The sequence below is a fragment of the Pleurodeles waltl genome, chromosome 4_2, assembly GCF_031143425.1.
Source record: "Pleurodeles waltl isolate 20211129_DDA chromosome 4_2, aPleWal1.hap1.20221129, whole genome shotgun sequence".
Classification (NCBI taxonomy): domain Eukaryota; kingdom Metazoa; phylum Chordata; class Amphibia; order Caudata; family Salamandridae; genus Pleurodeles; species Pleurodeles waltl.
Window position 1 is genome coordinate 1,037,380,090 of NC_090443.1, and position 24,157 is coordinate 1,037,404,246.

Here is a 24,157-nt window from a genome sequence, read left to right on the forward strand (position 1 = left end):
GCCTGTACCCCCTCTCCTTTAAACCCCTCTCTGCTCCTCAACCTGTACCCCTCACCTTTAACCCCCTCTCTGCTCCTCAGCCTGTGCCCCTCACCTTTAACCCCCTCTCTGCTTTTCAGCCTGTACCCCCTCACCTTTAACCCGCTCTCTGCTCCTCAGCCTGTACCCCCTCATCTTTAAACCCCTCTCTCTGCTTCTCGGCCAGTACCCCTCACCTTTAAACCCCTCTCTCTGCTCCTCAGCCTGTACCCCCTCACTTTTAGACCCCCTCTCTGCTCCTCAGCCTGTACCCCCTCACCTTTAGACTCCCTCTCTGCTCTTCAGCCTGTACCCCCTCACCTTTAAACCCCTCTCTGCTCCTCAGCTTGTACCCCCTCACCTTTAAACCCCTCTCTCTACTCTTCAGCCTGTACCCCTCACCTTTAACCCGCTCACTGCTCCTCAGCCTGTACCCCTCACCTTTAAACCCCTCTCCGCTCCTCAGCCTGTACCCCTCACCTTTAAACCCCTCTCTCTGCTCCTCAGCCTGTACCCCCTCACCTTTAAACCCCTCTCTCTGCTCTTCAGCCTGTACCCCTCATCTTTAAACTCCTCTCTGCTCTTCAGCCCGTGCCCCTCACCTTTAGACTCTATCTCTGCTCCTCAACCTGTACCCCCTCACCATTAACCCCCTCTCTGCTCTTCAGCCTGTACCCCTCACCTTTAAACCCCTCTCTGCTCTTCAGCCTGTACCCCTCATCTTTAAACCCCTCTCTCTGCTCCTCAGCCTGTACCCCCTCACCATTAATCCCCTCTCTGCTCCTCAGCCTGTACCCCCTCACCATTAAACCCTCTCTGCTCCTCAGCCTGTACCCCTCACCTTTAACCCGCTCACTGCTCCTCAGCCTGTACCCCTCACCTTTTAACCCCTCTCTGCTCCTCAGCCTGTACCCCCTCACCTTTACACCCCCTCTCTGCTCTTCAGCCTGTACCCCTCACCTTTTAACCCCTCTCTGCTCCTCAACCTGTACCCCTCACCTTTAATCCCCTCTCTCCTCCTCAGCCTGTACCCCTCACCTTTAAACCCCTCTCTCTGCTCTTCAGCCTGTACCCCCTCTCCTTTAAACCCCTCTCTGCTCCTCAACCTGTACCCCTCACCTTTAACCCCCTCTCTGCTCCTCAGCCTGTGCCCCTCACCTTTAACCCCCTCTCTGCTTTTCAGCCTGTACCCCCTCACCTTTAACCCGCTCTCTGCTCCTCAGCCTGTACCCCCTCACCTTTAAACCCCTCTCTCTGCTTCTCGGCCAGTACCCCTCACCTTTAAACCCCTCTCTCTGCTCCTCAGCCTGTACCCCCTCACTTTTAGACCCCCTCTCTGCTCCTCAGCCTGTACCCCCTCACCTTTAGACCCCCTCTCTGCTCTTCAGCCTGTACCCCCTCACCTTTAAACCCCTCTCTGCTCCTCAGCTTGTACCCCCTCACCTATAAACCCCTCTCTGCTCCTCAGCCTGTCCCCCTCACCTTTAAACCCCTCTCTGCTCCTCAGCCTGTACCCCTCACCTTTAACCCCCTCTCTGCTTCTCAGCATGTACCCCTCACCTTTAACCCCCTCTCTGCTCCGCAGCCTGTACCCCTCACCTTTAACCCCCTCTCTCTGTTCCTCACCTTTAAACCCCTCGCTGCTTCTCAGCATGTACCCCTCACCTTTAACCCCCTCTCTGCTCCTCAGCCTGTACCCCTCACCTTTAACCCCCTCTCTCTGCTCCTCACCTTTAACCCCCTCTCTGCTCCTCAGTCTGTACCCCGTCACCTTTAACCCCCTCTCTCTGCTCCTCACCTTTAAACTCCTCTCTGCTCCTCAGCCTGTACCCCTCAGTGCTAAAGCCTGCAACCTACACCATGTCTGCTCCTGACTGTAAAGCACCAGCCTGTCCCTCCCTCAGCCCGTGAGTGTACAGTATGAAGCCCCTCCCAGCTCCTCCCTCAGTCCCCCCCCCCCCCCCCCCCCGGGCTCCTCCCCTCCCCTAACTTTCTATTCACTGAAAGAGGAAGAGGAAGTCTGCGGGGTTTTTCTGTGTTTTCGTTGCAGGCTCGGGCTCCCACCCCTGCCCCCAAGTCTCACTTCAGCTTTACTTGCCCCGGGGTGGAGTGGGTTTCACGGACTCGTCCGTCTGAGGTGGACCCGACTGCACAGGATATGTGACTGCCCTGCTGGGGTCCCTCCGCCCTCCCAGCTGAACTTCTGCACAGGTGAGCGATGCTTAAATATTGGGGCTCAGGTGTGCAGAGGGGGCGGGGCAATGAAGCTGGGGCCCGGGGGTGGCGAAGGGGGTACCAGCCCCGGTTTCCCTTTTTAATGCCTTACCCTTGACGTATAACTGACTATACCTCAGCATTACCTGGGATGTATACTTATTATGCAAAGTTGTGTTGTACGTGCTCAGCGCCGCTGCGGGTGGGCACTGCCAGGGGATGAAGTGGGTCCCAGCACAGGAGGCGCTACAAGGCACGTATGAGGTGAACTGGCAGAGCTATGAGGCCGCACTGCTGTGAGAGGCGCTACAGGTCAGGCACGAGGTGCATTGGAAGAGCTCTGAGGGCCCCACTGCTGTCTATGAGAGGGGCTACAGGTCAGGCAATGGGTGCGCTGGCAGAGATGTGAGGGCCCCACTGATGCCTGTGAGAGGCGCTACAGGTCAGGGTTGAGGTGCATTGGCAGAGCTCTGAGGGCCCAACTGATGCCTGTGAAAGGCGCTACAGGTCGGGGTTGGGGTGCATTGGCAGATATCTGAGGGCCCCCTCCTGTCTGTGAGAGGGGCTACAGGTCAGGTTTGAGGTGCATTGGCAGAGCTCTGAGGCTCCACTGCTGTCTGTGAGAGGCGATACAGGTCAGGCATGAGGCGCACTGCCAGAGCTCTGAGGCCCCACTGCTGTCTGTGAGAGGCGATACAGGTCATGCTTGAGGTGCATTGGCTGAGGTCTGAGGGCCCCACTGCTGTATGGGAGAGACGCTTCAGGACAGGCTTGAGGAGCACTGGTAGAGCTGTGAAGGTCAAAGTGCTGGGGCAGTAGGCGCTACAGGTCAGGAATGAGGTGCATTGGTAGAGCTCTGAGGGCCCCACTGCTGGAGGAAGGAGGCGCTACAGGTCAGGCAGTGGGTGCACTGGCAGAGCTGTGCATCTCCAAGTGATGAAGGCAGGAGGTTCTACAGGTCAGACGAGGTGCATTGGCAGAGAGAGCTAAATGTAGCCAAATGCTGGCGGCAGGAGGCGCTGCAGGTCAGGCTTGAGGTGCATTGGCAGAGCTCTGAGGGCCTCACTGCTGTCTGTAAGAGGCGCTACATGTCAGGCATGAGGTGCACTGGCAGAGCTCCGAGGGCCCCATTGCTGCCCGCCAGAGGTCAGGAATGAGGTACATTGACAGAGCTCTGAGGGCTCCCCTGCTGTCTGTGAGAGGGGTTACAGGTCAGGCATGGGGTGCACTGGCAGAGCTCTGAGGGCCCCACTGCTGTAGGCAGGAGGCGCTACAGGTCAGGCATGAGGTGCACTAGCAGAGCTCTGAGGGCCCCACTGCTGTCTGTGAGAGAGGGCTTGAGGTGCATTGGCAGAGCTCTGAGTGCACCACTGCTGCCTGTGAGAGGCGCTACAGGTGAAGCATGAGGTGCATTGGCAGAGCTCTGAGGGCCCCCCGCTGTCTGTGAGAGGGCTTACAGGTCAGGCATGAGGTGCATTGGCAGAGCGCTGAGCACCACACTGCTGCCTGTGAGAGGCGCTACAGGCAAGGCATAAGGTGCACTGGGAGAGAGATCAATATTGATCCAGGTGCTGGCGGCGGGAGGCGCTACTGTCAGGCATGAGATGCATTGACGGAGGTCTGGGGACGCCACTGCTGGAGGAAGGAGGCGCTACAGGTCAGGCATGAGGTGCTCTGGCAGAGCTCTGAGGGCTCCACTGCTGTGAGACTCGCTACAGGTCAGGCATGAGGTGCTCTGGCAGAGCTATGAAGACCCCACTGCTGCAAGAGGCGCTACAGGTCAAGGCATGAGGTGCTCTGGTAGAGCTCTGAGGGCTCCACTGCTGTGAGAGGCGCCACAGGTCAGGCATGAGGTGCATTGGCAGAGCTCTGAAGACCCCAGTGCTGGAGGAAGGAGGCGCTACAGGTCAGGCATGAGGTGCTCTGGCAGAGCTCTGAGGGCTCCACTGCTGTGAGACTCGCTACAGGTCAGGCATGAGGTGCTCTGGCAGAGCTATGAAGACCCCACTGCTGTAAGAGGCGCTACAGGTCAGGCATGAGGTGCTCTGGCAGAGCTGTGAAGGCCCAAGTGCTAGCAGTAAGGAGCCGATACGTGCAACAATCACAGGTAAAACACGGTGAAGTCTCTTCACCAGTACAGTGTATGTCTTCAACAAGTACTTGTTAGACATGAACTTAGAACTGGTCCTGCCCCCACCCTGGGACAGTGCCCTGAGTGAACCAAGAAGCAAGACCGACAACTCTGTATGTGGCCCAGGCTGACAAAGCAACACTATAGCCTAATAAATCAAACACAATGTGTGTGTGTGCAGCTGGTTTGGGGAACTTACCTATTTTAGCTGCCTCAGCATGCAATAGTGTAAAAAAGGAAGCGCGGGAAAATAAATTTTTGCCTAAAATCACACAATTTGATTAAGGGGGATGCCGTGATTAATAGAGGCTTTCCGGTTTCATTTTGCATAAATTAGCTGCTAAAAGGGTATCTATGTGGCTCCCGTTTTTACCTCAAATGTTTATGCTTTTTTTTAACCTCTTTGTGCACGAAGGTAGAACGAGGGTGTCACGCAGGAGCATTATGAAAGCTCGGCTCGTTGTGGGCTCGAGGTTCCAACGGACCACGAGCCGGAGCCAGAGCCCGGTTTCAAGCTGGAGCCTGGCTCAAGCTTTCAGGGGTGCCCCACCTCAACTGCCAGTGCACCTCAAGCCTGACCCGTAGCACCTCTTGCAGCCAGCACCGGGGCCCACATGGATCACACAATGTGCCTCAAGCCAGTACTGGGGCCCACAGAGCCCCGCCAGAGCACCCCAAGTGGGACCCCGTGTCATCTTGAAGATTCTGGGGGCTCCGGACAAGACATATTTTGGGGGCCATCTTTGAATTTTACAACCCAGTTTCCACTAATTCAAGGTCACTCAGTGCCAAACAGTATTGTGGTAAAATTAAGATTGTAGATTGTGAATAGCAAACAAATAGTACATTTACACAAAAGTGTAAGTTTACCTTTGTGCATCAGTCCCTTTGTGTTGAAAACTGTAGATGATCAGTAACTGATTGTCATCCCTGTGAAAAATTAGTGAGAACACATACCATACATGTGTCCACCTTTGGGGAACACAGATGAATCTAGCACATTATAGATCTAGGGTCTCGGTTTTGTACTGTGATCTGCTCTGCAAAGCCTCATAACATAACATTTGTGTGAGGTTTCACACCAACGTACTGGGTGTGGGATAAGGCCGGGGCCACCTAATTATACAATTATTCTGCTGCAGCATTTCACACAACAGAATTCGTTTGCCACGCTTGCGTCATAAATCCACCATCTGCTAAATACATTAAAGAGTTCAACCAAAAAATGTCTCTAGCTGGAGCAGATCAAAAGAAACCAAGCAAACATGGTATGTAACTCAGGTGTAGATGTGTTGTCAATGTGCACCAGTCACGCAAGATGTTGATTGCAGTACTGAGATAATCAACCTCTACTAAACAGGTTACAGTTTAACCTGATGGCGTGCATGTCCTCGACTCATGGACAGGGGATAACTTTATATACAATATAACGATGTTCTATACATTGTGAAAATTCAACTCATACCAAAGGTAGTGTTCTGAAAGTACTAGTTATATTAAGATGGTATTCAGACTTTAGAAGAAACCCAAATATTTTAGGGTGCCATGAACCTCATACTGCCTCTTAGTGATATACTTTCACAATGCATCTGTAATGTTCTTCCAGGCTGTTTTAATGGAATATGTGCTTTGAGAGGTCTTCTAGTTTAGGTCAGCCCAAAACTGAAAGGAAGTTTTAAAACTGGGAAGAGGAGAAGAACCAGGTGTGCTCCTTTCAATAAAAGAGCATTCTATGCTCGCTTTCTGCTGACTCATGACTTGTTGCTAAATACCATTTTGTATAAGCTCTGCTAAATATGTAAGTTTTTCTTTGTCAGTTTTTAAAGTGTTTGTTGGGTTTTACTTGGCTGTCACCAGTGAGGGCTGGCAGTATGTGCAGCAAAGATGTATTTGTCTGAAATATCTGCTGGGGTCAGGGTGCACAGTGCCATTTAAAGATGGCTGCCGTGTGTCCCAAAGCTGCTGGCAGCGCTGGGTGAACAGCTCCAGATTCAGGAGGGAGACATCTTTTAACTCAAGGATGACAGAGGTCTGACCCTTGGGACATTGTGAAGCTGGGTCCAGGGGCACCAGGGCCACACGGGGCATCTTTGAGCTTCTGGGTGTGACTTGTGCCAGAGAGCCTGGTGCCAGAGCTCTGCACACCAAGGCAAGGTCACACGACCCGAAAATGTGACTTGGGCACTCAAACCACAGAGGACAGGGACTGGTCTCTGCTGAATGCCATGTCAGATACGATGCAAGGGGTATCAGGAGAGCGGGCAACGTCAGTGGGTGGCACAGAGGATGAACAGGCAACACTGTGGCACAGGGAGGGAGTGTGCCCGCTGACAGGGCCAAGACTTGCCCACTTGTACATGGATCCTGGGCAGCCCTCCTCAGACTGAAGTGAGGGGTGGAGAGGGCTTCTTGGCGCTTTTATCTGTGACTCTTGGTGGCTTTTATGCAGACAGCATCAGCAGCAGTGCAGACAATCAGAATGGAATGAGCTGGCCCTGTTGTTTCTCTGTGGGAAGCCGCCACAGCCTCCATCTTGTATTCCGCTTGCAAACAAAATAATGTTCATGGTAATCTGCTGACAGGGGCACTGAAGGGGCTTGGGATAGGCTCTCCATCCATGCTCATTCTGATAATGGCCACTGTTATTGCAAGAGTAATCTAGATAATATTTGGAAACATTTCTATTTATTAAAAAAAGCAAACTTTAAAGGTCCCATGGGGACCAGTAGGCATCATCCCTGGTGCAGCAACTGCACCCCAAAACCATATGGATGCTACCATCCATGGCGCTAACAGCTGGAGAAACGACTTTGCGGTCTTCCCTGTCCCAAGGACCACCAGTGTGGGGGTCACTTTGTACTAGCGGTACCTCAAATTCAGTAAATCAAAAATGCAGGAACTTCTGCACGACAGGAAAGTGTCAGGGGCATCTGGTACAGTCAGATGGGGATCTTCTGGAATTGGTGTTGGATTTAGGTAGATAGGTTCTTAATTTACCTTTTGATTTGATGCACTGAAAGCTATAAAGAAAGATGTGTAGAATAGATACCTATACTTAATGGCTGTATATAGAGAAATGCATACCCTTTGTTGCAGAATGGCAGTGGATACTACATGTCATGGCTAAGGTGCAGTGGCAGAGCTCTGTGGTTGTGGTGCAGTGGCAGAGCTCTGTGGTTGTGGTGCAGCGGCAGAGATGTGTGGTTGTGGTGCAGAGCTCTGTGGTTGTGGTGTCGTGGCAGAGCTCTGTGGTTGTGCAGTGGCAGAGCTCTGCGGTTGTGGTGCAGTGGCAGAGATGTCTGGTTGTGGTGCAGTGGCAGAGCTCTGTGGTTGTGGTGCAATGGCAGAGCTCTGTGGTTGTGGTGCAATGGCAGAGCTCTGTGGTTGTGCAGTGGCAGAGCTCTGCGGTTGTGGTGCAGTGGCAGAGCTCTGTGTGGTGCAGTGGCAGAGATGGTGCAGTGGCAGAGATGTGTGGTTGTGGTGCAGTGGCAGAGCTCTGTGGTTGTGGTGCAGTGGCAGAGCTCTGTGGTTGTGGTGCAGTGGCAGAGCTCTGTGGTTGGGGTGCAGCGGCAGAGCTCTGCGGTTGTGGTGCAGTGGCAGAGATGTGTGGTTGTGGTGCACTGGCAGAGCTCCGTGGTTGTGGTGCACTGGCAGAGCTCTGTGGTTGTGGTGCAGTGACAGAGCTCTGTGGTTGTGATGCTGTGGCAGAGCTCCATGGTTGTGGTGCAGTGGCAGAGCTCTGTAGTTGTGGTGCAGTGGCAGAGATGTGTGGTTGTGGTGCATTCGCAGAGCTCCGTGGTTGTGATGCTGTGGCAGAGCTCCATGGTTGTTATGCTGTGGCAGAGCTCTGAGGTTGTGGTGCAGTGGCAGAGCTCTGTGGTTGTGGTGCAGTGGCAGAGATGTGTGGTTGTGGTGCAGTGGCAGAGATGTGTGGTTGTGGTGCAGTGGCAGAGCTCTGTTGTTGTGGTGCAATGGCAGAGATGTGTGGTTGTGGTGCAGTGGCAGAGCTCTGTGGTTGTGCTGTGGCAGAGATGTCTGTGGGTCTCTGTTTTGAAATACCCAGGATGAGGGAAGGTGGCGAGGACTGTAGGTGAGAATGGCGATTGTGGCAGAGCTCCGTGGTTGTGATGCTGTGGCAGAGCTCCATGGTTGTTATGCAGTGGCAGAGCTCTGTGGTTGTGGTGCAGTGGCAGAGCTCCATGGTTGTTATGCAGTGGCAGAGCTCTGCGGTTGTGCTGCATTGGCAGAGCTCTGCGGTTGTGATGCTGTGGCAGAGCTCCATGGTTGTTATGCAGTGGCAGAGCTCTGCGGTTGTGCTGCATTGGCAGAGCTCTGCGGTTGTGGTGCAGTGGCAGAGCTCTGTGGTTGTGGTGCAGTGGCAGAGCTCTGTGGTTGTGGTGCAATGGCAGAGATGTGTGGTTGTGGTGCAGTGGCAGAGCTCTGTGGTTGTGCTGTGGCAGAGATGTCTGTGGGTCTCTGTTTTGAAATACCCAGGATGAGGGAAGGTGGCGAGGACTGTAGGTGAGAATGGCGATTGTGGCAGAGCTCCGTGGTTGTGATGCTGTGGCAGAGCTCCATGGTTGTTATGCAGTGGCAGAGCTCTGTGGTTGTGGTGCAGTGGCAGAGCTCTGTGGTTGTGGTGCAGTGGCAGAGCTCTGTGGTTGTGGTGCAATGGCAGAGATGTGTGGTTGTGGTGCTGTGGCAGAGCTCCGTGGTTGTTATGCTGTGGCAGAGCTCTGTGGTTGTGGTGCAGTGGCAGAGCTCTGTGGTTGTGGTGCAGTGGCAGAGCTCTGTGGTTGTGGTGCAGTGGCAGAGATGTGTGGTTGTGGTGCAGTGGCAGAGATGTGTGGTTGTGGTGCAGTGGCAGAGCTCTGTTGTTGTGGTGCAATGGCAGAGATGTGTGGTTGTGGTGCAGTGGCAGAGCTCTGTGGTTGTGCTGTGGCAGAGATGTCTGTGGGTCTCTGTTTTGAAATACCCAGGATGAGGGAAGGTGGCGAGGACTGTAGGTGAGAATGGCGATTGTGGCAGAGCTCCGTGGTTGTGATGCTGTGGCAGAGCTCCATGGTTGTTATGCAGTGGCAGAGATGTGTGGTTGTGGTGCAGTGGCAGAGCTCTGTGGTTGTGGTGCAGTGGCAGAGCTCTGCGGTTGTGGTGCAGTGGCAGAGCTCTGTGGTTGTGGTGCAGTGGCAGAGCTCCGTGGTTGTTATGCTGTGGCAGAGATGTGTGGTTGTGATGCTGTGGCAGAGCTCCATGGTTGTTATGCAGTGGCAGAGATGTGTGGTTGTGGTGCAGTGGCAGAGCTCTGTGGTTGTGGTGCAGTGGCAGAGCTCTGTGGTTGTGGTGCAATGGCAGAGATGTGTGGTTGTGGTGCAGTGGCAGAGCTCTGTGGTTGTGCTGTGGCAGAGATGTCTGTGGGTCTCTGTTTTGAAATACCCAGGATGAGGGAAGGTGGCGAGGACTGAGGGTGAAATGGCGATTCTCAGATTAACATGACAAGAGAATCAGGATTTAATTAAAGACACGGAGGCGAATGTTTTTTATCTTTATCCCACAACTGGGTAGGAAGCGATACAGAAAGATCTTTTACTACTTTAGAGTAGTTCATTAGAGGTTTTGGAGCGTGAGTTTTTTGGGGATAATAAAATATTATAAATAAGTGCAGCTTTGGGGATAGAGTCATGGCTAATAGTATATAGAGGTGTAATAGGCGTAAGAGATGACGGAAAACTATTGGTAGTTACAAAAGATTGGAGAATAGGAGATAAAACCTTATATTCTGAAGGAAGGAGTTTAGTAGATTGTACTGAGTTTGAAGTTGAGTAAAGGGTACAACCGAATTATGACTTATTAATTGATCAACAAACAAAATACCTTTTTCTTTCCAGTGTTTAAAATAAAAAGATTTGCAGCAAAATTTAATGAACTTATTATACCAAATAGATGAGGAAAGGAATTTTTGATGAAAATCTAAACCTTCAAAAATATTGTATGGAGTAAATGTGGAAGTATTTTAAAATTGGATATTTAGAAATGTAGGAGCAGTTAGACATGAACATTACATCTTTAAAAGATAAGTCTTTGAATAGTATTCTTTCAAGTACAATCCAACTGGGTATAGGGGAAATAGAAGAGGTATTAATTAAGGCATAAAAGGGTTGAGGATTAGACATATATATTAAAATATCATCAGCATAAGCCGACAATTTGATTTAAAGGGGATTATGGATAAAACCCAAAATATGCGTATTGATACGTATACATTCCAGAAAAGGTTCTAAACAGAGAATGAAAAGCAAAGGGGAGAGAACTTAACTTAGTTCTCAGCTACAGCCTACCAGTGCACATTAACTCTCACCTATGGCCTACCAGTGCACTTTAATTTTCAGTTACGACCTACCAATGCACCTTAATTCTCAGTTACAGCCTACCAATGCACCCTAATTCTCAGCTACGACCTACCAATGCACCTAAATTCTCACCTATAGCCTACCAATGCACCTTCATTTCATTACAAGACCGGAGGCAAACATTATGCATAACGTTTTATTTGCCACACTCCTCAAGCACCTTTAAAGTCCTACATAATAAAGATCGGTTCCAGAATTAGAATCTTAACAATCCATGACTAACAGAGCAGTTGAACAAACACTCTTCCTCTTTTAATTGTCAAACTGTCTTGAAACTTGTCCACCCACTGTAATGTCAATTCCTCTTTCTTCCATCCCTTACAAAACATTTCCTAAAAAACAAGATTCAATTTCCTCCCTTGCACAAAACAGCTTAACATATTTCCAATTCCCTACTTATAACTCATAACAACAATATTCTTGTATATTGTAATCTAATAACACCGTAAAATCTAACTCGAAATCTGGGAGGGGGGCTGGATAATGTTAGCCTCCGTGTCTTTAATGAAATCCTGATTCTCTAGTCATGTTAATCTGAGAATCGCCATTTCATTACGAGACCGGAAAAAGCCCTTCAACGCTCTTCAACCTCTAACATGTGTTGGATTGGTTTACAGAAGTGTTTTGCTAATGCTTCTACATTTGATCAATCAGCTACTTTCATAATACCCCCCATTTCCATCAAACCAACAGCTTTGCTTACCACAGCTCCCTTCACTGAATGTGCTTTAAATCTTTCTACAGTTACACCTGCTTGTGTCATGACCTCCAAAATCCACCTAGCTATAGCAGTAGTACTTACCGCTCGAAAAGGTTTTACATAAGAAATCAACAATTGATGTTCGACATCCCTTCTACTCTGCACTCATACTCTTTCAGACAATGTGCCACACATAACTGTTTACATTCCTCAATGATGAATAAAATTCAGAAGTAGTCATAGGTTTTGTTCTCTTCCAAATGTAAAAAAATGCTCCATCTGGTCTAAATGTTGTTACTTACCTTCAAACATTTCACATCTGACACCCTCTTGCATGATACTAAACACAGAAGACACCGTAATTTGAATGTAAGATTTCTTAGACTCAAGTAGTTATCAATAGACCAGGACAAAACAGCTCCAAAACATAATTAACATCCCATAACACATTATATCTGGCGCTGGGAGGTCCCTTAATTCTATTGCTTTTCATTATTCTGCAAACCAAAACTTTGCTTTCTACCCATTTACCCCTAATTGATTCATGTGCTGCTGAAATTGTGAATCTATAACAATTTATAGTGCGATAACCTAAACCTCTTTCAAACTGTTCTACCAAGAAATGTACTACCTCTACCATATCCAAACCCCTTTCCACACACCAACATACACATACATTTCTAATTCCTCTGTACCTGTGCCTCGTTCCTGGTGCCCAAGACTCCTCAAGTAATTCTGTAGCCCCCTGTAAAAAACCCTCGAATGCTATAAATCTCCTGACACCTTCCAAACAAGAAGGTCCAACTTTTTGCTCACTATTAAAGGATGTTCCTTTCCTACCTCCTTTGTTAACAAACCTGGCTCTGCCAGAATTAAAAACGTTTTTTTTCATGCCAGTTCCATAACTGCTGGGAACCATGCTTGCGATGCCCAAAAAGGAGTTATCAATACTAGCTGATATCTCCCCTTCCTCACTTCAGAACCACTCTCTGTTGCATTGCAAATGGTGGAGATGCATACCCCTTGCTCTTAGACCACATCTATCGCTGCTGCGTTATCTGGCATCCAACTGTAATACTTCAGAATCTGAAAAGTCAACCTGATCGCAAAAAACTCTGCTTCCAATTGACCCCAAATCTGATCTATTTTCTTGAAATAAGCTCGACCCATCTTTCAAGTGCTGAAACCTTTCAGATGTCGTGAATACCAATCTGCCACTGAATTCTTATCTCCTGGCACATACTCTACCCTCAGACCTATGTTGTGCTCCAGACAAAGAAAACACTATGGTGGTCATTACGAACTCAGTTGGAAAACCCGCCGAGTTCGGCGCTGGCAGTCTACAAAAGACCGCCAGTGCGTTGAAGACCCCGCTGGCCACATTACCAACATTCTGCTGGGCCGGCGGGTGGAAACAGTGTTTCCACCAGCCGGCCCAGCGGAATTCAGGGCCTGTACATTGACGCCCGCGGCAATTTAGCAGTGCGGCAGGTTCAGCAGCACCCGTTGCGCATATCGGGCAGTGACATGCGCGATGGGGCTGTGCACGGGAGCCCCAAGCCACCCATTCTGCCAGCCTTTCCCTGGTGGGGTAAACCGCCAGGGAAAGGCTGGTGGAAAACAGGTACATTATCCAGCGGGCAGCGCTGCCCTGACGAATATGTAACTCCGCCATCGCCAGTCTGCCTAGCGGCAGTAGCCTGGCGGTGGCGGAGTTACAGCAGTGGCGGTTCTGTCACGTATATTATATGGCAGTCTGGGCCGCCATGCCAGCGGTGGTAATTACAGACTGCCATGCTCATAATGAGGGCCTATGTCTGACAGGTTGCTATGTCTGTGCTCTGCTCCCCCCGAACCGATTTACGTATGCCACTGCCAACATTTTGTTCATTTTCATCAAAACTGAACGTCCCTGTAAAATACTCCTGAAATTTCTCAAGACATAAAGCCCTGCTGTCAACTCCAAACAGTTTAAATGTTGATCTTTCTCGATGCCTGACCAAAGTCCGCCTGTCTTCTGCGTCCCTATCTGAGCTCGCCCACCAGAAAGGCTGGCGTCTGTCTCCAAAATGTAATCTGGAGCACAACCAAGTACTGGCTTGCCCTTCCAAGCTTCTAGATTGTGCACCCATCACTCCCCTTCTTCCTTTGCTTCATAATTCAACATCACCATGTCGCCATGCCATAACCCTTTCCTCAATGCCTCTGCTTTTATTCTCTGCAGGGCCCGATAATGTAAGGAGCCTGGAAAAACAGCTTGGATTGACAGTGAAAACAATCCTATTATCCTTGCTAAGTCTCTCAAAAGTATACGCTCTCTCTTCAGCACTCGCACCACTTCCTTTTTTATAATTTTTCTTTTTATGGGCGAGCACAAAGTGCTCCGTCCATTCTGTAATCTCTCTTTGGGCTTCAAACCACGCCCATGCCACGTCAGTCACTTACAGTGGTTCGTGGGCTTGCCTTTTAAAATCCGCTTGCTTTCATTTGTGCAAGGCATGCATACGTCATGCCTTTTCCGGTGTTTAGCCCACCTACACTGCACCGGTAAAGTACCAAAAACATACGAGGCTCGATGTTTTCAGCCTGGAGTCCGGACTTCTTTATCTGTTTATTTTCCACGCAGTGCGATCGCGCTGCATTTTACATACCGTGATCGCGCTACTTTTTTTTTTTGCTTTACAACGCTAATAGCTCTAACTCAAACAAATGCGAGACCCGTTGCATTTAAAATGCTTGTTTTTTCTGGTAGCAACAACTTCAATTCCACTGTACCTATTTGAAAACAAAAAAACTCGGAGGCAATTGCATAATGGACTTATCATCATTTATTAGAAAGCCTACTGTCTCCAAAATATTTCTCACCTACCTCAACTACATTACCAGCTCTTCCTTGTCTCGTGACATGATAAGCATCAGGCCTAGAAAAATCATAAAAATGTTACTAGACCTGCAGGTCGAGTAATGTGCTTGAACCCGGAAATGCGTCTCAAATTGTGTGATTCTAGAGAAATATTGTATCTTACAGTCACCTTTTTCTTCATTCTCACATATCAGGGCACCTTGAAATATGTTCAGCCTTTCTGCTGTAAACAAAAATAATCTTTTGCTTGATTAAATATGCTAAATGTTTGCTCCATATATAATACATCTAGCCCACATATAGGGCACAAAAGATCCATGACTTGCCTCTAAGTTTACTAATAGCTTTGCCATCAGGGCAGGAGTGTTTCTCAGTTTATGTTTAAACACTCACTTTTAATAAGTATATTACTAAAACTTGATATGCAAGCGCACTGTCATTTACAGTTAGTAAATTTCCAAGAAATGTCCAAAAACCTTCGCACTAACTTGCAGCTTTACTGATAAAACTATATAGTGTATTAACAATAATCTGTGAAATTGGGTTTCAGAAAACATATTTATCATTTGCACATCACCAAATAAAGTGTTCTGACTTTTTTTCATCCTATTAAAATATTTTTTATCACACAGACGTACAAAAATGGTCTTTCACAGCTACTGAAATGTATTTAGAAATGTTTGTAAATTTGACTTAGTTATATGAATGTTGTGTGTTAGGAAAAACCTGATACCAACAGCCTTTCATTTCACACAGGTCAGACAGTTCACCGTACAACATCCTGGAGCTCTGCAGTCACAAGGAAAAGTAATTGCATTGCAAGAAGACAAACTGACTTTAGACCTCTGTCTCTGAACACAGAGCACATGTAACAAGGATAAGATTTAAAGGCATCTTAATTGCGAATTCAGTTTCTGACTGAACAGAACACCTGTTTATGTCAACTTGCCAGAAGGGGCGAGTAGGTTGACCTGACAAAATATGACTCGCCATAGCAAGTCAAGTAGATTTTTCAAGCCCTGAATATGTCATCCACATAAACAATCATGCAAATTTCTCTCTCTCACATATGCGCTACTACTGCCCGCATCACTTTTGTAAAACACCACGGTGCTGACGACAGGCCAAAAGCAAGGCACAGAAACTGATATAACTGAACTCTCCATTGTAATTGTACGAACTTCTGACATTCCTCCTTCATTGGCACTGTAAGGTAAGCATCCTTTTATCCAACTTTACTAACCAATCTTTTTGGAGAAGCATGTCTCTCAATAAATGGATCCCCTCAATTTCGAAAAGTCTGTGTACCAGAAATTGGTTCAGCAACTTTAGGCTTTTTATTGGCCTCCAACCTTTGTCCTTTTTTCTACCAAAAATAAATTGCTTACAAATCCCTTTAAATGTTCCTCGACGGCACGTATTGCTCCCTTTTTAAACATGGCCTTTATTTCTCCATCAGCCATCAATTTTTGTTCCTCTGATGACCTTATTTCTTTTGGTTCTTTCTTTTGAACTGCCATCTTCTGAAAATCTATCTCATACCCCAGTACATTGTCTAAAACCCATGAGTCTTTTGTTATACATCTCCAGGCCTTCACAAACCTTTTTAGGCATCCATCTACCTTTATTTAGGAATAATCAATAGTAATCCCCGTACTCACCGCGTCTGGACCTCTTCCTCTAATGCTTCTGGTTCTTCCATTCCTTCCTCTGTGGAGGGAAGAAACTCGATAAACCCTGGGATCCTCTTCCAGTTCCTCGGTAACAGAAATTGTATTGGGACTTTGGCAAACACGGCCAGCATAAGGTCTCTCCCAAAAACACCTTGGAACACTTTTCTTAAATTGTTCTGCGCCTTGTCTAACGCATTAAATGTTGCCACATGTTTACCTAAACTTTTAACTATGCCCTCACCAAAGAGAAAACCTTTAGCATTGACTGTAGCCACATTAATTGGCCAAATCTTCCAGTTTTGGGCTTATTCTCATTCGAATTGTCTTTCTACGCTGTGCCAATAGCCCAGCATTAGCATTACCTCAGAACCCCATAACCCTTTGGCTCCATCTTCTCAACAATTTGAAATCGATGGCTCATTATTTAAATGGACCTCCTCTGCCATGTCCATTATTTTGGCCAATGGACCCAAAACAACTAACATGTGATCTTGACATTGCTTCAACAATCTTTCCAACTCTTTGTGCGGATCTCTCCCCAGTTGAAACAAAAATTTGATCATGCCTAGGCCTAGATTTGGTGTTAAACACACCTTATTCTCAGACACTCTGCTTTGAGTACACTCCGTACTTCTCTTTCTGAAGGTTTTCTAATATATTCTTTTATAAACTTCCCAACATGTTTAAATAGGCATCAATTGGCACTTTTATGGTGACATATAATATGAGGACAAATCTTGTCTTTCCCCAAAGGGGATATGGTAACTTCATTAGTAGATTAACTAGAATCCTCTTCGATATCATTCAAATCATCATCTTGATTAATATCAAATATGTATTCATCATACTCCCTGACCTCTTTGGTCAAGATCTCATCCACATTCAGATAGTCATCATCTGACTGATCTTTTGTGCCGCTAAGGACACCTTCGCTTTCCAAGCCGTTGCGATCACCTACCTTTCCTATGGAGTTCAATCCATGTTTATTTTCTTTCTCTAAATGCTTTATTTTCTTAAGCTTGTTTCCTTGCTTTTTCATTTTAATATTTTCCTCCTCCTCTGATAGCGACCAAAATTCTTCTGCTGACCCTGTGTCCTTTCTCTTTTTTCATAATATTCTCAACAACTTCCTTAACTGGAGCCCTTACTTCACTCTGGATCAACCTTCTTAAACTATCCTCACTAATACCTCTCTCTTCTGTTGATAAATCCATACTGCCCTCTTCTGATGCCATTTCTATGTGAAATATTCCACACTAAACCTGAATAATCCACTAAAAATGTCTGCCATTCTGACACAAACTTTGTAGGCTAGTCAACTGATCTCCCTGCAAAACACATTGTCACATCCCCATTAATTTCAATGGAAAACAGCCCAAATAAAGATGGCAGCCAAATCTCATGTGATTTAAGTTTCTCAAGTCTTTTCTAGTGCACCTTCAGGTTTGGTCTGATGAGTCCATAAGTCCTTTTACTTTAATTATTATTATTTATCATTTATTTCCTGCGTTCACGTTCCGCGACTCATCAAATGTGCAGTACGTTTATTTTTATTCCAACCTTTTCCCTACGCTCGCGTGCTGCACTCACTTCTAATACGGCATGCGATCACAACCGTTATTACATTGGAAATATGCTTGTGCGCTGCCCTGACAGTGAAGAGGCATACGATCATATTTCTTAATTTTTCTTCTGTGCGTGAATGAGTTATTAAACTCTCTTGTGGACACAGCTCTTGGAGGGTACATACGAAGACGCTCTACTATCCATATTACTGATGACCGGTTCAAAGTTCCCCCCGACACACCCTACATAATACACCAAGTGGCTGAGACATGCAAGAGGGTGGTCAAGAGGGTAATCCAAAAGACCCTATTCGCCCCGGACCTCTCCATTTGGATACTACAAGCCTTTCACCAAATAGAGGAATCCATGCTGCTACAGTGCAGGAAGGCTGGGGGATGTCTGACACTGGGAGACCTCTACCCAGGAGAATGTTTCATAACACATGCTGATGCAATTAATACATTCGCTTTAGGACCTGGTCAATTCTTACAATATCAGAAACGTTTGGTCGTAGCCTGTGAGATATGGCCTACATTTCCTGATGCCCCACCTAGCTCCAAAACTCTCACCACACTACTTGGTATGGCTGGGGGTCTACGCTTAATCACACATCTGTACCGCGCATGACTAGACGGTCTCCCGTTACTCCCTCTCCGAGTTCAAACCAAATGGGAGGAAATACTGCCAGACCCATTGACAGATAAAGTGTGGGAGCAAATACACAGGGGGTCCACTTTGCGGGTAGGAATGCAAGGTTAAAACTTACACCACATAACTTTGTTCAACAAACCTACCTTTCACCCACCACACTAAGTATAATTTACCCCAGACATTCAGATAGGAGTCCCCACTGCCAGAGCCCTGGTTCGGGCTTTAAACACATGGCCTGGGATTGTGCTGCCCTCTCCTCATACTGGACTCAAGTGGTAGATAATATTAACAGAGCCTCGGGATGGACTATACCAATGGAAATAAGACAAGTGCTGCTGGGCCTTATCCCATCCCGTCCTGGCAGGAAACTTAGCGGAAAAGTCCTTGTCTTGGGTTTGACCTTTGCAGAACGTTGAATGTACTCTGACTGGCTGAGGGATATTACTGAATGAGCTACAGCAGAAGAAATGTGTATGAAACATGGATGAACTGATGATAACTTAGCAGAGGATTTAACGGCATGGGCGGCAATGCTGGCCGCCCTCAAAGACTCCTCCGAGGACATCACAGATTGTTCATATAATGGGACACCTACCAATCATGCTACGTAAGTGTATATGGCCCTCCAGGATGTATCCTATATCACAACATGGAATGCTTCTTACAAGAGCAGGGGGGAGGTGGATGGGAATTCAGGCTGTTCTTGTTGATGAATCGTAAGACTTGATACTAGTTGACGTTAGATATATTCAGTTTGCTGTGTAACTTTGAAACATTAATAAAGATTATTTACAACAAAAAAAAACTTTTGCGTTGCCTCCAACATATTTTTATTGGTGTCGCACAGCAGAACGCAGTACGTTCGTGCGCTGCTCGTCAGCAGCGTGGCGGGCGTTCTGATATCTACAGCGGAATACGGCCGCGAGCCCGCCTTTAATCCTAGTTCCTTACGGTTTCTGACTCCACTATTAATCCTACCAAGAAAACTAACTCTGGAATAACTAACGCTAAGAAGAGACAATATTCTCATTTTTAAAATAAACATCCCAATCCGTATATTACTACTAAAATAATAACTTAAATAATATACCTCTAAAATTTCACAATTAACAGCTCAGACAAATCAGACACACTGCTTCTGGAAATTAGAAGCTCTTACCCAGATAAACACAACTTTCATAACTTTCATAACCCTTATCAATTTAGCTAATCCTATTGTAATTATCTGAACAGGAGCAGCGATTCGAAGAGGAAGAATGTTCTACTGATCTACTGGGTTATTGGATCATGGATTATTTGATTCTAATTCTGAAACTCATCTTTGTTATGTAATACTTTAAAGATGCTGCAGGAGTTTGGTAACTAAAAGGTTATGCATAATGGGAGCCTCCGGTCTTGTAATGAAATTAAGGTGCATTGGTAGGCCATAGGTGAGAATTAGGGTGCATTGGTAGGCCATAGGTGAGAATTAGGGTGCATTGGTAGGCCATAGGTGAGAATTAGGGTGCATTGGTAGGCCATAGGTGAGAATTAGGGTGCATTGGTAGGCCATAGGTGAAATGGCAATTCACTGATTGAAATGAGATGAGAATCTAGATTTTATTAAAGACGTGGAGGCTAGCGTTGTGTGTTAAACTGATCTAATGCGACTCCTGCAGCAGTTCAAAAAGTCCAAATACATCACAATAAAACAAAAACTCCAGAGTGTAACTCCCTCAACATATACATACACCCCCCCCCAGATTGTTTTTCCTCTTTTGAATGATTCGACAAACACTGATACTGACGTCTTCATCTTTTGCTTAAACCAAACTTCTTTCCTTTTGTAAAACAATCTTACTGATGAATGTCTACAAATAAAAAAATGAAATTAGTGAAATAAATAAGAAACTTCAAGAAATTTTCAAATTCATGCTACTAAAACAACCTAAATACAAATAATACAAATTCATAAACTCTTTAGTGTTTAATTTACAATGAAACATACTTTTTTGTTTTTGAAGAACGCAGAGGGCGGGGTAATGCTAGCGTCCACGTCTTTAATAAAACCTAGATTCTTATCTCATTTCAATCGGAGAGTCGCCATTTCATTATAAGACCAGGCGCTATCATTAAGGAAGCCCTCCAGCACAACATTACCCTTATGCTTATTGGCTTACAGCAATGCTGTGCAGATACACTTGCATCCGACCAATCACCAGCTCTCATAATCTCCTCCAATCGGTCACCACTCCAAAAATCTTTACTAGCCATCGCACCCGTTGTAGAATGTGCCTGAAAACGAGGCAAATCTATTCCTGCCTAGCTCATGGTCCATTTGACCCATCCTGCAGTTGTTGCCAAAGTCACTTCTTTAAATGGTCTCAAAAGAAATCGACAATTGATTTACCCCGTCCAGCCTAAACCCCTCCTTTCTACACACATACTCCTGTAAACCGGTGCTTAATTTGTGCTACTTGTTTCCGGTGCGGAGCACCGGCAATTATTTTTCAGGGCCAGCGCTTATTTTTCTGCCTCAAGCAGTTACTGCGAGCAAAAGAGACATATGGGAAAGACGGAGGAAGAGAAAAATGAAAAAGCGTCACAATGGGAGAAAGCAGAAAGCTGCCAGAGTGAGCTGAAGAGGCAGGGAGTGGCTCTAAATGGATTGAAGAGGCCCAAGATTGCTTCAGGATTACACTGCTACAGCAGTCAGTGCTCGCACATTTAACTGCAGCAGCCGTGTGTTTAAGAGGAGGGCTTTGAGCACTGGTACGTTTTTATATACAAATTAAGCATTGCTGTAAACAACATACCACACACATTTTCTCACAATGTTTCAAATCTTGGATAAAAAACTGTGTCTGACATAGTTTTAGTTCTCTTCTGAATTTCAAACAAAACTACAACTGGACCATAAAACCTGTTACTTACCTCCAATGCCTCTGACATCTGACACTCTGCGACAAGAAATTCATTATAGTAAAGAAGATAATTTCATAGAAAGTCTCTTAAAGTCCAAAAACCTATTCCCTGGCCAAGAAATGAACAATGATACAACTAAATTCACATTCCATAGCACACTATATCTTGGTAATGGTTGTCTTTTCAGTCTAATACTCTTCAAAACCCTACATACCATCACATTCCTTCCTACACATTTACCATCCACCTTACTATGGCCTACAGAAATTGCTGACTAATAACAGTTCAGTGTCCTATAACTAAGGGCCTAATTTAGATTTCGGTGGACGGGTTATTGCAGCACAATGATGATGGATATCCCGTCTGCCGAAATATAAATCCTATAGGATACAATGGGATTTATATTTTGGCTGAAGGGCTATCCGTCACCATTGTGATGAAGTAACCATCCGCCAAAATCTAAATCAAGCCGTAAGTCCCTTTTCGTACAGTGCTGCAAGAAAATAAACTACCTCCACTACAGGAGCTTCCACAGAATCCAAGTTCCTCTCCATGCATCAACGTACCCACATTCTCCACATTCCTCTATACGTATGCCTAGTTCCTGGTACCTACAACTCTTTGAGTAACTCGGCAGCTTTCCTCAAAAGTCCTGAAGCACCTGCAGATCACCTGATATCTTCTAGTCAAGATGGTTGAGTACCTTCGACCTCACCAAAAGATGCTCCTCTCCATCTCTTTTACTCAGAAGTCCTTCTCTTGCTGGTATCAAACAAGATATTCCGCATGTCAACTCCATGACCATTGGAAGCCGTGCCTGAGATGTCCAAAATGGAGTTACCAACACAATCTGCCACTTCTCCCTTCAGACCTTCTGCCACACCCTCCGAATCATTGCAAAAGGAGGAAAAGCATAAACTCTGATCCCTTTCCAAACAAGGTGAAATGCATCGAGTGCCAGTGCATTCGGTTCCGGCATCTAACAATAAAATCTTTTTATTTGGAATGTCAACCTGCTTGCAAAAAGATCCACCTGCAAAGGGCCCAAGCCCAGTCTATCTTCCTGAACCATAGTGGATCCAACCTCCAGTCGCTGAAATCTCTCAAGTATCTTGAAAACCACTCCGCAGTTACATTCTCCTTCCCAGGCAAATACTCTGCCACTCAAACCTGTATTGTGGTCCAGACAAAAAAAAATAGTTCCTTAGCCAAATCTGACAGACCCCGGGACCTGCTGCCCTTTAATCGATCTATGCAGAAACATTGTCCATCTTTATTAACACTGCATTGCCTTTGAAAATGTTCCTGAAAGATTTCTGCGCATATAACTCTGCTGCTAACTCCTAACATTTTATATGCTGCTTTCTCCCTAGATTTGACCACACACCACCAGTCTCCTGTTGACTTAGCCGTGCACCCCATCCTATCAAACTTGCATCCGTCTCCAAAACATAATCCAGAGTGCATCCAAAAATGACTCGACCATTTCAGGCCTCTGGATTCTCCAGCCACCAATACAACTCTGCTTCTCGACCCAACAAAATCCTGTTGCCATACCATAAACCTCCTCACAAACCCTCTGCCTTCACTCTCTGAAGTGCTCCATAATGCAACAGTCCTGGAAACACTAGCCTCCTTTCCTGCCAAATCTGCCAATTTTGGGTTTATTTCATTAGCCCTGCTTTCCTTCCCTCCATATTGAGACCAGCATTAGCGTTACTCAAGAAAATGAGAGCCTACTGGAATCTCTTTGAGACGTGCCTCTTCCTCTAAGTCTATAATCCAAGACAGAGCTCCTAACACATCCAGGAGCTTATCCTGACACTGCTTCAGAGAATGCACCAGACCTTTTCTAGGATCTTTACCCATCTTTAAAAGATATGTGACCAGCTCAGGCTCTAGATTAAGGCCCTCATTATAACCCTGGTGGTCGGCGACCGCCAGGGCTTTAGTGGCGTTCGTACCGCCAACAGGCTGGCGGTACTGGACACCACATTTTAACCGTGGTGGTACTGCCGCGGTAACACCACCGGGACCAGCGGTATACGGTCCCGGCGGTCGTAATCCGCCAGGGCAGCGCTGCAGGCATGGCTGCCCTGGAGATTTCGACTCCCCTTATCGCCAGCCTTTCCATGGCGGTAGATACCGCCATGGAAAGGTTGGCGGTAAGGGGACTTGGGGTGCCCCTGGGGGCCCCTGCACTGCCCATGCACTTTGCATGGGCAGTGCTTGGTCCCCCAGGCATTGCCCCATCGCGCATTTCACTGCCCGAATTTTGGGCGGTGAAATGCGCAATGGGTGCTACTGCACCCGCTGCACATCAGCATTGCTGCCGGCTCCATTACGAGCCGGCTGCCATGTTGATGTGACTTTTCCGCTGAGCCAGCGGACGGTAACACTGTTACCATCTACTGGCCCAGCGGAAAAGTCTAAATAGGGAGCCAGACATACCGCCAGCAATGGCAGTATTCTGGCGCCCGCAGCCTCGGCGGTCTTCTGGGAAGACCGCTGAGGTTGTAATGAGGGCCTAAGTGTATTGCAGACTTTATAATCTATTACTGGTCTCGAGCATTCAGCTCTTAAAACACTTCAAACTTCCTTCTCTAATGGCTTTGAAATCCATTTTTTTACCAAATTACCCACATGTTCAAGAGGCCACCAACCCGTACTTCTTGGGTGCCTAATATTGTAGGGCGAAAACATCTCTTCCCCTTGCGGGTCAGTAATGGCATCTTTAGATGTCGAAGGTAAAACCTCCTCACCAAAAAGATCCTCACTGAATTCATCCTCCTGCTGTAAATCCAGCACATACTCACCTAGACTCTGATCTCCACTACTTCAGCGATCTGTAAACTGTGTCCTCCATTGTCATCCATCCAACCTTGTGTGCCGCAAAGGACACCTTTCCTCTGTGTGCCGCAAAGGGCCCTTTTCTTTGGGTGCCGCTAAGGACACCCTTGCTTGTACTGGTTGTCTGACCAGCTCTTTCTTTCTGGACATTATTTATGCCTTACCTCTAAATGTTTTGTC

At 46.8% G+C, this 24,157-nt stretch overlaps 1 protein-coding gene across 1 annotated transcript in view; it reads left to right on the forward strand.

Annotated features, from left to right (window-relative positions):
- The first annotated feature begins 2,019 nt into the window (after window positions 1-2,019).
- Window positions 2,020-24,157, forward strand: part of UNC93B1 (unc-93 homolog B1, TLR signaling regulator) — a 123,768-nt gene continuing 101,630 nt past the window's right edge. Inside the window, exon 1 of the mRNA XM_069232967.1 lies at window positions 2,020-2,229. The gene's annotated coding sequence lies outside the window, so the exon portion shown is untranslated. The remainder of the gene's footprint in view (window positions 2,230-24,157) is intronic.